General features: G+C 40.5%; 1 protein-coding gene across 5 annotated transcripts in view; it reads left to right on the top strand.

Moving 5' to 3' along the window:
* LOC109032035 (GTPase-activating Rap/Ran-GAP domain-like protein 3) overlaps positions 1 to 12,272 on the top strand; it is a 480,199-nt gene that overhangs the window by 44,075 nt on the left and 423,852 nt on the right. For 2 of the 5 annotated variants that reach the window (XM_072296205.1, XM_072296204.1), the window contains exon 1: positions 9,517 to 9,872. The exons of the other annotated variants lie outside the window; for them this stretch is intronic. The gene's annotated coding sequence lies outside the window, so the exon portion shown is untranslated. Of the gene's footprint in view, positions 1 to 9,516; positions 9,873 to 12,272 lie in introns of those variants that run through there. 5 annotated transcript variants of the gene reach the window in all.

Genomic DNA, 12,272 nt, shown 5'->3' with positions numbered 1-12,272 from the left:
GTATGAAAGACATTCTGACATAAAGATCTTGGTATGGAGAAAGTCTCGCACTTAATAACCAAAGTCGCTACGAACTACGAGAAACGTCTCCATCCTAACCCAAATATTGAGGCAATTCAATTATTAGACAACTCCAACGAATAGGTACAGACGCTTCAACAGGGTAAAACCGTGGGAACTGGCCAGCCCCTCGGTCTGAACCGTCAATTTTAATCCATTATATCGACGGTGAAACTACCAAACCACGTATCTCGTTTGCGGTGTTTAAAAATTTACGCTCACATTTTATTTTTTTGAGGTAGACCAAATCAATATCATTCCTTGAAATTTTCACAGAATTTTCTCCGCACGAAGAGGAAAAATCACAGAAATTTTCAAGACTGGACGTTAAGTAGTTTTTCATTTAAAAAGTAAAGCATGGCAGGAAGTCTGCGAAGTCGCAAACTGAGATACGTGGTTTGGTAGTTTCACCGTCGATATATAATATGTAAATAAGTTACAAACTGCTCTATTGTTTGTATTTTCTCTCTATTTAAGTTAGAAACAAAGTGTATATTTTCATGATGAAAGCTCACTTGTAACTAAAAAAAAAAAAATAAATAAATAAAAAAAAAGTCATCAGTTAGTGGAGTTTTGAGCCCTGCGGTCGAGTACGTGTAAAACCTCTAGATTGATTCATTCTCGGGCTGTCAATATCGACATAAGCTCCAAGCGTGCGGCATCACCGCGGTGGAATTTCTTTCCCCGTTCCGACGATGAGCGCCCGGTTCGAACAGTCGACACATCCGATGCTGAGCGATGAGCTGAAGCGGAAAGGCTCTGAAACCTTTCAAGGTATCAATGCGAGGTGACTGCGACTCATCTGAAGATTGTAAAAGTTTTCACCGCGTTTTTCTCGCATGATTTATTTAAATAAGTGCCTTCGTATTTCCTCCGAGGTTTCCGAGAAACCCTGCTTAGGTTCAAAGGTTGCAAGAGTTTTGTCGCTAAGTCGCATTTCGTAGTAGCTTGCAAGTTCAGCTGAGTGGCCAGAGCAGTAGGGTCAAACTTCAAACTTGCGGGGCAAATAGAACACTGCCTGGTGAGCACAGGATATTTACCTCTACTAACAGATTTGTCTGTGGTTGTACGTGGCGCCACTTGTGTGTATGCTGTGTTCCTTAATGATCGCTGATTTTTTGGAGAATAAGTTGCACTTCAAAAGCAACGTATCGGCGCAAACTCATGTTGGAGCCCAAACGGAGTTGTCTTTTTTGAAGAACGGCTAAAAATCACAATGAATTCAAGGTGTAGGGTGGATTGGTCACTTAAAAGTTCTTTTTACAATTTCTCGATTTACATTTTTTCTCAAATTCTCAATTTACACTTTCTCACTTTTTGGAAGCAAAATCGTTGAATCATCTGAAAATAAACTTTATTTTTTCAGAAAAAAGCAGACCGCGGAAGACAAAGAGATTACTGTAAAAGTAGGAAGGAAACAAAAAGCTTAAAGAAAACTGCAATAAAGCTTCGGATAAATTTTGAAATTTCCTTTTTTATCTTTTTTGCTGTACCTGTGGATATTACTTTGTACGTTACTCACATACTTAAAATGTTGGAGCGTTTCAGGTTTTTTTTTTTTTTTTTTTTTTTTTTTTTGGGAAACGGATATTCTACGAAAGTAGCGAGATGGTCCAAAATGAACGCCAGAATTTTCTAAATTTTTTCGTCAACATTTGGATCGCTCGGGTTGACGTTGAAGTCAAAATTTGCGGAGAACTCAGGTTTCTCGACGATAACATGGCAACAATGGCAACTACGACATAACTTCATGAGATCAAATTTGTTGGAAATCGAATTTTTAACAACACCTGTTGCGCGCAGTAAGAAGAAAAACTAATTCTCCTAAGTCGCGCTCTGCTTTTTTGTCCGCTTTTCGGATCTTGGAACGAGAGTCAGGGCCAACAACTCGTGTGGGAGGAGGAAACACAGCTTTTTACAGCTCAATTTCTTGTGCCGAGGTATCATACTCAGGTGTAAAAGTCTACAGAGTGTAAAGTTCGAGGAAAATTTGTGAAAGTTTCAGTGGAGCAAGCCCTGCTTCCCGATTAAAGTCTCCGCTCCGATTAGCACGGCTCATTTGTGAGTTTTGAATTTCGTGTGAAGTTCGGGTCCCGTCACCTGCTCTGACGCACGTGGGGAACACGCAGGCCGATTGAGCGGAAGCGCCATCTTGCGTGGTGCTTCCGAATCTCGCCTCGGCTCCGTGCTTTTCTCAGCCCCGCGTAGATAGCGTCCCGAGTTTCAGCGGATCAATGCTTCGCAATGCTCATCGGTATATATTCCCCGTGTTTGAGTTCACGTGACTTCACCCCGTAAGTAAACAATCATCGATATACTGAACGAATTTTGCTATTATCCAGGTTTACACTTCGCTCTTTGCTCGGCAAAAATAACCGAGCCGTATCGAAGCACACTGCACATATCGCTCGTGAAGGACCTCTGCCCATAACCCTGAGTTTAAACTGAATGAGACTGACACGGAAACTCGAGTTCGATTTGACTAATCGAATGCGATATTTCGCATTTCGCCCCCTTCCGGTCAAAGTATCGCATGCGCCATGCGACTGTTCGAAAGAGCCATGCACAAAGTGGCCCATTTTTGGGCCCTCGAAATTGGGGTCGAAGTGAGGTTTTTTTCATCCTTAGGGTGACCCTTTACACATACTAAAATTTCAGATTGAGTATACGCACCGATTTCGAGTTGGGGGGGGGGGGGGAAAGTCCCCGATTTTCACCCATTTTTGCAGGTGTTTTAATGTCGAACTCCGGCTATTACGAGGTACCAGATCTAGATATTGAAGCGCGGTTTGCGGTGATTTGTTCAGCTATTCCTGCAGTATTTTTCCACAACTATTTATTTATTTATTCCACAATTATTTATCTAACTATCCCTCAATTTTATGCATACATATTTTCGGACAAAATGAGAGACAACGTTTATCCATTTGCGACGTTGCAGACTTCCTTAGAGATTTTATTTTTCTTCCGAGAAGCTGGTCAACATGAAACTTAAATTCTCCATGATACGGACATCCAACAAGCTTAAATAGTTGCATTAAGTCCCCGTCACCGCCAACCAACGCGTTTGTCGATCGAATCAACTACAGGTATTATGCGTAGGGAGTCAAAACGCCTTCAATTTTTTGAACGCAATACGGACATCCGTCGAGGTTGTATAGTTGTATCAAGGCGCCGTAGCAAGCGCGTCCCATTGTTTATCGTTACAGACGAATATAAGTTGAGAGAGGCCAGTCATATGGCCCTCAATTTCACGCATACATATTTTCGGACCACCAACAAAGGCTTAAAAAAAGCTTGGACAAAATAGTCTCAAAAATTGACTTGATCAGCGCTCCAGTACATTGCGACTCTATTGCACTATATGGAATTGAACACCAACAAAGGCTTGAACGCTACCCTGCTTCAACATAGTGCAATTAATTCAGATCCTCATATCTTGAACAGACAATAGTGTGCTTTCCTCTCTGCTGACCATCAGCGTGCGCATTCATCTCGAAGTAATATCGGAGGCGAGATCGCCTGGTGTTCCTCGAATGTTTCAACAAGAAAGTCGAAAAGTTACTGGTGTTGACAAGGAAAAAGGAAGTTGGGAATGTCTGAGTGCTCGCTCTGTCAAATCGATCTGTAGGCGGGCGAGGAGAACAATGAAACGGAATGAACTTCCCGAGCGGTATTATGCAGTTCTAGTGAAGTGATCAGAACCAAGTTGAGACGTATTCCTCTCTCTATTGCCTCCCTTTGCCAATGTGGAAATATGTATATACCTCGGCCGCAACCAACTTTTGACACGACACGCCTTTTGAAGCAGTATTTCCCTCTTTCGCACCCTAACGTTAGTTCAACAAGGGAACCACAATACTTTAACCCTGATTAAAATCTCAACCCTGCTTCAACAAATTCAAGAAGCGTGCATCATTGAGACAAAGATATTTGAACAGGAACCTCGCGGTGGAGCTAACTTCGGAAAATTGACTTGATAACGCGTATAAGACGACTTTTTATCACGAAGATCGGTCGTTTCAATGATAGAAGCGGCATTTTGTAAACAACCTTCCAAGTGCTGCGTTACCCATTCAAAATTACGGCCTAAGAATTATTTACTAACAAATTAGAATTTTTTTTCTTGAACATACTTGCGATGAGGAATTAAATTGCATTTGTAGTTTCGCTTTGTTGAAGGAACTCAGGAAATACAAAAAATAACAAGAATAGCAATATGAAGACGATTAGCCCTTTCATAATCTCCTTTTCTGGTTTAATTTTCCTTCCTATTATCGGAATTCCCTGTAGATTTTTCCGAGATGATAGATAAGTGAAGGAAGCTGCAGTGTTCAAAAATTCTTGCGTACGATAAAATAAGTGTTGAAACATGGTAATGCGACACCTCGAACCACATTGCACGGAACAAAATGAAATTGCTGGTCTAACAATTTTGCAGTTAAACGAAAGTGTCCGTGGCATGTTTTAATGTATATAGATTTTACAATTGGAAAATGCTAATTCAACCACCCCGTCGTTAAATTAGCTTTCCAATATTGTAAAATGTACATTTTTAACATGTCGGGCACGCTTAAACAATTTAATTGTTAAATCAGCAATGAAAACGGTTAAGGAGTTCAAAGCACTACACAAGAGTACGTAAAATTTAAAATTTTAAAATCTTTTTTTAAAAAATTTACAATTTTAAAACTTTTAAAAAAGTTTCAAAAGTGTTTTAAAAGTTTTAAAATTGTAAATTTTTTAAAAAATTGTTTTAAAATTTTAAATCAGCGATTCCTTTTTTCCGTGTGATTTTTCGATTGCAACTTGTTTTCTTTTTAATTTTATTTGATGATTTTGATCCTTCTTATTCTGTAGAATTCGATCCCGGGATCTTTCGGTCGGCAACACCGCTCGCGGGCCATGATTTAACCAACGATTGGATCAACTGAAAGTTTCAAGTCGAAACTCAGGGGCTTTCGCGGTTGACCCGCTTTTCCTCGACTCTTGTTCCCGACTGACTCATGTAGCGGAAAGCCTCAACTTTAACCCAAATGTCTAGGAGCCGCGTTTTTAGTCTTTGGAACCGTGCTCGCGAATACGTCCCGCTTTCGCTTTCTTCACGTCGCTCCGCGATGTTGGAATAGCTCCCCACCGCTCGCGTTTCCTAAGAGACTTTTCTCTATTGTGTTCTTTTGTTCTCACAAGTCATGGTTTGATTCTCGCACTTACATTGATATATCTCGTCGCTGACTTTTTGGATACTGTCTTCAGGTTACTTTTTTTACGCTGCACCCGATTGTAAATGATAAGGAGGGAAGGGAGAAAAGTACGACCTATCATGAATTCCGCACCTAATACCTACTTAATATAATACTAATAATAATTTAATCTTTTGTACATGCACATCGGCTTCACAAATGCGTCATAAAAATAATTCTATCGAGTATTCTTAAAAAGAAGAGGAGAAGAAGGAAAAAATTTACAGTAAACGAAAAAAAACAATGTAATATTTCACTACTATTTTTCCATATCTACCGAATACCTCGGGGTCTCCGGCACGAAGGGTTTGAAAAGTCGGGGAACTCAGGGAATTTGCTGTGGCCAGGAAAATTCGTAGAATTCCGGGGACAGCACGTCGACTCGGCATGTATTCATCGAGAGTCTTCATTCTGTTTTCTGATGTCTTCATTCTGGAGATTGCGGACGCAACTTTTGGTGCATTTTTCTTAAGTGATTCGAATCTCTAAACGTGGACATTTCGCCCACTACTGACAATGAGTGACAGCCAATGTATTTAAAAGGATAGAATTTGAAGTGGAAGTATTGTTCGATGGCCTGGAAAAATCAAGGACTTGGAAATTTTTGAGTCAGGAGAAAAGAATAACAAAACAACAGAAACGATGGAACAATAAGGAGTTAAAAAAATATTAACCAAATCGGAATTGGGAAATCCTGCAATTTTCTGTTCAAATAGAAAAGAGTGCCAAAAAAGTATTTAATTACATGCTTGGCACTCTGGATTTTCTTGTAAAATGGAGCTATACTCCTACTGGATGGTACAATAATGAACAAAACGGATTGAAATTCATACTTTCAGACCCTCAGAGCGTATTCTCCGCCAAGGAATCTTCCTTTGATTTTCGATACATGCCGCACCGTGCTCCGATATCCCCTCTCTCGTGGACGTTGACAAACTCTCCCCTCCTCCTCCACCCCCTCCACGAAACATCACATACTATTCCTGGCAGATGCGATACTCCTGTTTGTAGGGACTTTCTCGACCAATTCTTTGCTCCTCAAAGGAGCTGAAATATTCGATTAGGATAAAATCGACAGCCGTTTCTAAAATAAGATCCAGATAATATCTCTTAGTATCTAGAAGTGGTGCGGCTCATGCACCTCTTCCGTGGATCCTAGTTTTATAAGCGTATTTTAATTATTTTAATGGCACGCTTTAAACAAGACGCTATCAAGCGGATAAATTCAGATAGCGCTTTGGTCGTATCCTGCGGCAGAAAGGAAACCATTGTTGCCCAATTCTATTCATTTCCATGGTAAGTGTTTTATCCGGCTATTTTTTGACCTAAGATTTGGATTAGGTCTTCATTCATTACTTACTTCGAGCAAAAATGAAAGTCACGAACTTCTGCGATAGGATTGCGCGAATGCCGCCTTTTTTACCTTTTTGGAGATGCATAAGATTGCGCGAATTTTTTCAATGAGGATGTATATTTTCCCTTTAATCACGGTAAAAACTGGAGCAGAAAGTCAAGAATGATGACACGCAGTCTTACAGCATTCCTGCAGTCTTGTAGGTGCTAATAAGCGTTCCACGCTGACTGACCGACTGCACTGCGTTTGGCGCAATGCGAGAAGTATTCATGCAGTCTTGTAGGCGCTTATATCGGCTTTACGCCGACCGCATTGTTTGGCGCAATGCGTAAAGTATTCCTAAAGTCTTGCAGGCACCAATATACGTTTAACGCCGGCCGCAATGTGTTTGGCCCGATTATTCGAACTCGCGTCAGAATAATCGCAGCATCGAATAAAAGGGCTTAAAATGCCTTAGTTGTGTTTCGACGCCGTATGAGCATTCCAAGGTCGCCTCGTTTCTCCTGACTAAATCTTTTATCCGAAAAAAGTTCTTTAAACCCATGAACACTATTCAATCTTTTTACTACATTTATCATCAGAAGCTTCTAAGACATCGATGACTTGTCAACAAACTAACCTAAACTAGCGTTAACATAAAAATGCGAATATTTTCCAACTGTTTCCTGTTTCGCCAAACTTCTACCTTAAATTAACTTTATTTAAAATTCGCGCATTTCTGTAGCAGATGTTAAGGTTTCTATTTGCGGAATCCTTATATATTTTCTTAGACCTTTCGCGCAATCGTGGATAACTGGCGGCTTTGAATTAGATGAAGAGTCGAACAATCGTCACTAACGGATCTATTACTATCGTACGATACACACGTATACACAAAGTGGCAAAACTCTCTCCCAGGCACCCCCCCCCCCCCAAGTTGTTACGTAATTTATGAACGACCCTAAGGAATGTTAAATAATATTCCGTTTTCTACCAGATATGTTGTCATTAATATCTCATCAAAAAGTAACGTCTACTTGGAGTTAGGCAACTCAATTCACTAAAAATCTCGTTTTCATGAGAGCATGATCATGTTACAAAGTAAAATAATTACTTTCATCATTTCACTAATTTTGGTGGGGTTTTTGATGTGTTTCAGGTATTTAGGAATGTTTAATCTGGGCCGTAAGTTGGCAAATCAGGTTTTTCCAGGCAGTGCTCTTACGGAAACCCAAGAAATTGGGAAACCGCAAGGCCAAAAACAAACAGAATGCTTTGGATGTTTCGGGGTAGTTTCAACCCCTTCCTCGACTGTGGAAAAAAATATAAAAATAAAAAACCCCGCAGATCCTCATTTATGATCACAAGAAAAAGAGGCTATCACAGAGGCATAGAATAAATTCCATGAAAGAGGTTCGCTTCCAGGTAAAGTTTTTCATTCATCTGACTTTTCTATTAAACATTTATTAGCATGTTAATTTTGGTAGTATAAAGAAGCGTGTAAGCTGCACCCACAGGATGAAAAACTGTCCAATTCACGGAAATAATTTTCATAGCACATTAATTTTTCGGCCCGGAAACTCTATACTCATCAACTGGACGGTTTGCACCAACATGAGATTACAAGAGGATAACCAATCCCGAGAGTTGTGCTATTCTTGCTGCAACGAGAAAATTAGTTGTGACAGCAAAATTTCCCGGATGCTCATGAATTTTTTCCGGGATTGATCCTTTTTGATCTCGTTCATACTGCTCATTCATTGGCCCCAGTGACCCAGTACGGCAGCTTAATTGGACTGCATTTTGCAATTTGGAGCTATAAATTCTACTCATCTGAAAAAACACTTATGTGCGTAAGAAACTAATGGCACATGCGTTGTTTTTAAACCGGGCCGGAATTTATGGTTCCAAATTGCGAAATGTAGTCCAATTGAACTGCATTTTGCAATTTGGAACTATAAATTTTGGCTCTTCTGAAAAAACACTTATGTGCATAGGGAAACTAATGACACATACGTCGTTTTTAAACCGGGCTAGAATTTATAGTTCCTAATTGCAAAATGTGGTCCAATTCATGTAGAGTAATAATATCGACGTCATGTTGCACTTGCCTACGTCACGGGTCGAACGCAACCTCAAAATGCGTCCTCCTCCTTTCATTTTCTCCTGGCCTGTCTATTAGGTGCGTTGTTAAATTACTTTTGCTGCCCAACAAAAATGGCCGAATCTTAGCAGGATTGACGTCATCTCAACGACGACGTCAGCTCAACAGACGGGAGAAAATTGAGGTGTCGTTGTTAAATTCCCGTTGGATTCTGCGGATTTGGAGGTTAAGTTTTGTTGAAATTTAAGATTTTTAACATTTAAAAATCTTATTAACACCCACATTATTACGAAATTGACGCAATAAACGATTATAAGCAATTGCAAGTCAGTCTGGTGACGAACATGTGGCGAAGAAGTGCGAAAAAATGGCGGTTATGGATGTAAACAATAACATTACAACAATCCAGCAAACTCGGCAGCGGTCCACAGCAGCCGAAAACCTCGCTGAGCTGTTGGGCAGTTTGCTGAGCAGCCATCTTGGAAAACGGGTAAATCCACCAGAATTTGCCAACGCTTTCGTTGAGCTCAACGCTCAGCGGGTAATTTTCGTTGGGCAGTTGTGGACTTTAACAACGCATCTATTGGTCCATTGTGCGAATCAGAGTGACGTCGGTCGCAATTATCGGGCCCGATGTGCGGAGCCGGGCGATGAATGGAACGACGCGCGACGATGTGGCGCGCGAAATGAGATTCATTGCGGCTCGCCGCGCCGTGCTTCTGTTGCATGTGCGCGGCGGCGGCGGCGGCGGCGGCGGCGGCCAAGAGGCCCCGGCTCTCTGCATCCAGTAGTCTCCCTCCGAGCGGCCAGCGACGTCACGCGCTCCCCGAACCCCCGACGATTTTGAGGTTATATCGCGCGCGTCCCCAGGAATTTGTTTACCGGGTCGCGGTGCGGTGTTCCCTCCAGCGGACTTTCAATGGACGCAGTCAGAGGAGGCAATGTTTGATCGTCGAAAAACGAGTTTTGGGAGTGTTTCGACGTGTCCATTCTAAATCGCGATGGCCAAGAACCAACCAAGTTAGTCGACGTTGGTACTTATCGTGGAACCAAAACCTGGAAACAGTTCGAGCCTTAGAATTGCGTCAAGACCGATCTCGTCGGATTTTAGCCTGTTGTCCTTTTCATTGGAGTATATTTCTCTATTTTCGTTGCTTCTGTTCAATTTTATTGTATTGAAGAGTTCTGTGGTGTGGTCTCATAGTATATAGCAAACTGAGTTCACTCTGGATGAGCGCATTGAGGTTATTGAAAGATGTATATCATTCAATTCATATCAATTTTGGCAAAGAAAACAAAAACTAGCGAAATGAATTGGAGTAGAGCAGGGCGTATGAAATCTGTACATAATCAAAACTCAAAGGCTGTTTTTGTTCTCATTCAATCTCGGAAACTACTGGATCGATTTACTAAGAATACATTTTCCGTACCCTGATACCTCTGCTAATAGATATTTTTGGGGAGTTTTTCCGGTAATCAACAAAAATAATACATTTTGGGAAAAACTAAAAAATCTCTGTCGATTTATAGTGAGATATTTTTCACGTCGAACCTATTTTCCTTTTCAAAGAGCCTTCGTAATTTCGTGTATTTATCTCACGAGAATCTTCTGAAAACTTTGTGGAGAAAGATCAGTCAATGCCATCGTATAAAACGTACATATCAGCAAACATTTTGAAATGCCGATAGGACACTAGACAAGACACAAACCGAAATTTCCTGTCTGTGTGCCCTCCGCAATACATGTTTCCACTGTAAACTTCAACGTGGGAAATGGCCAACACAGAGTTTTGGAGATGAACACCAAAAGAGTCGAAGGTCTCTATAATTATCGAAAGTCGCATTGCCGTGTTAAGGAAGGACGTCATATGAGCCGTTAGACGTTGCCAGATTTCCTCCACTAATAATCGAATTAACTGGAAAAAATTTGAATATTTTTTGTCGAATTTTCCAGATAATTTTTTTCGCAACTAAATCGAACGTATCCGAAAATTTCACGTAAAAATCTGTATAACTTTCCTCAAAAATACATGTTTTATCCGGAGGAATTTGGCAACTCTCGAATGTTCATACGGCGTTTTTCCTTAGCACGGGAGCGCAGGGCACGGTTACGGTTACGAGTGACGTCATTCGAGTGATTATTTTCCATTTGATGAATGTGAAACGATGCTTTTTCAAGGTTAATGCCGATGGGAAGAATTGAGAGTTGACGCAGTACAGAATTTTTTTTCATCACACGAGCAAGTATAAACGGGAATTCACAATTCAATTATTTGAGCTCACCGGAGAAGTTCTCGCTGAGTTGAGAAGAAAAATGAAGTTTCAACTCAGCATAAAAACTGTCACCCTCCCGCGGCTAAACTTGAGAAACTTGAGCAACTTGACTGTTCATTCTTCAACTTTTCTCGGATCAGAATGACCGATATAAATCGTTGCAGTTGGGTCAGGGTGCGGTTCTTTGATAAGCGTAGTCTCAAATAGTTTGACAGTATCCGTCAACAGAGCTACTCATAATCTAGACTGCGTTAGGAGCTGCACCTCCGCACCAATTTTACAACGGCTCAGTTGTAAAATCGGGCAATTAAAGTTTTTCTATATTTTGCAGGAACAAATTATATGTATGTACACTGAAAAAAAAGATCGGTAGAAGTTACCATTCTTTCACGCTGTATTTCACACAGCGTGAATTCAAAGTCGATTCTGCCAGAGCATTGGTTTCCAGTACTAGTATATAGTGACAAATACCTTTTTTCTGGCAGAATTGACTTTGAATTGACACTGTGTGATATACAGCGTGAAGGAATGGTAAAATCTACCAATCTTTTTTTTCAGTGTACGTCGACTTTGTAACAGCACGCTTTTCTCGAAGTCTTGAAAAATAAATCAACCCTAAGGAGACGTTTTTGGTTAATCATGGATAAAGATAGATAAAATAAGAAATAAGAAGAGAGCTGACAAGAGTGTAGGAAAAACTTACATGCTTTTTTGTAAGTTCATTTACTGGGAACTAATATATGGGTTGAACTCAATTGCTCGAAAACGAGAGTACGCGTGCTCTTCATTGCGTCCTTTTTTCCCTGTTAGTTGTGAATACATTACAAAAAATTATTGTTCACATTCTTGTAATAGCCTTCAGACGAACTGCTGCCAATTTTACGGAAATCACGTTAAGGGCAAAATTCGAAGAGAATTTTATGATGCTCGCAAAACGGTTTTTGTGGGTAAATTCTCGCAATACTTTTAGAAGTAGCTGCTGTATTATCAGCATAACTTCCACTTATTGACCAAATTTTGGATCTCTAAATCCTTGTATATAATTTCAATTATGTCTGGGTGTGCTGACATAGGAGGAGAACCGTTTTAGCCACGCACTTTGGATGGCAAGAAAAGAGGATTGAATGAGGTTTTGGAAAGCGGAGAGGAATATCTCTCGGCTCACGACGGACACATCAGATAAACTTACAATTAGTTACGATGAAACAAAACTCAGGTGACAAGATTCACACGTGCACGAGGGACAGGGTTTAAAAGT

The sequence above is a fragment of the Bemisia tabaci genome, chromosome 2 (genome assembly GCF_918797505.1).
Source record: "Bemisia tabaci chromosome 2, PGI_BMITA_v3".
NCBI lineage: Eukaryota > Metazoa > Arthropoda > Insecta > Hemiptera > Aleyrodidae > Bemisia > Bemisia tabaci.
Note: the sequence above shows the minus strand (reverse complement) of the source record. Positions and strands in the feature narration are given on the sequence as shown.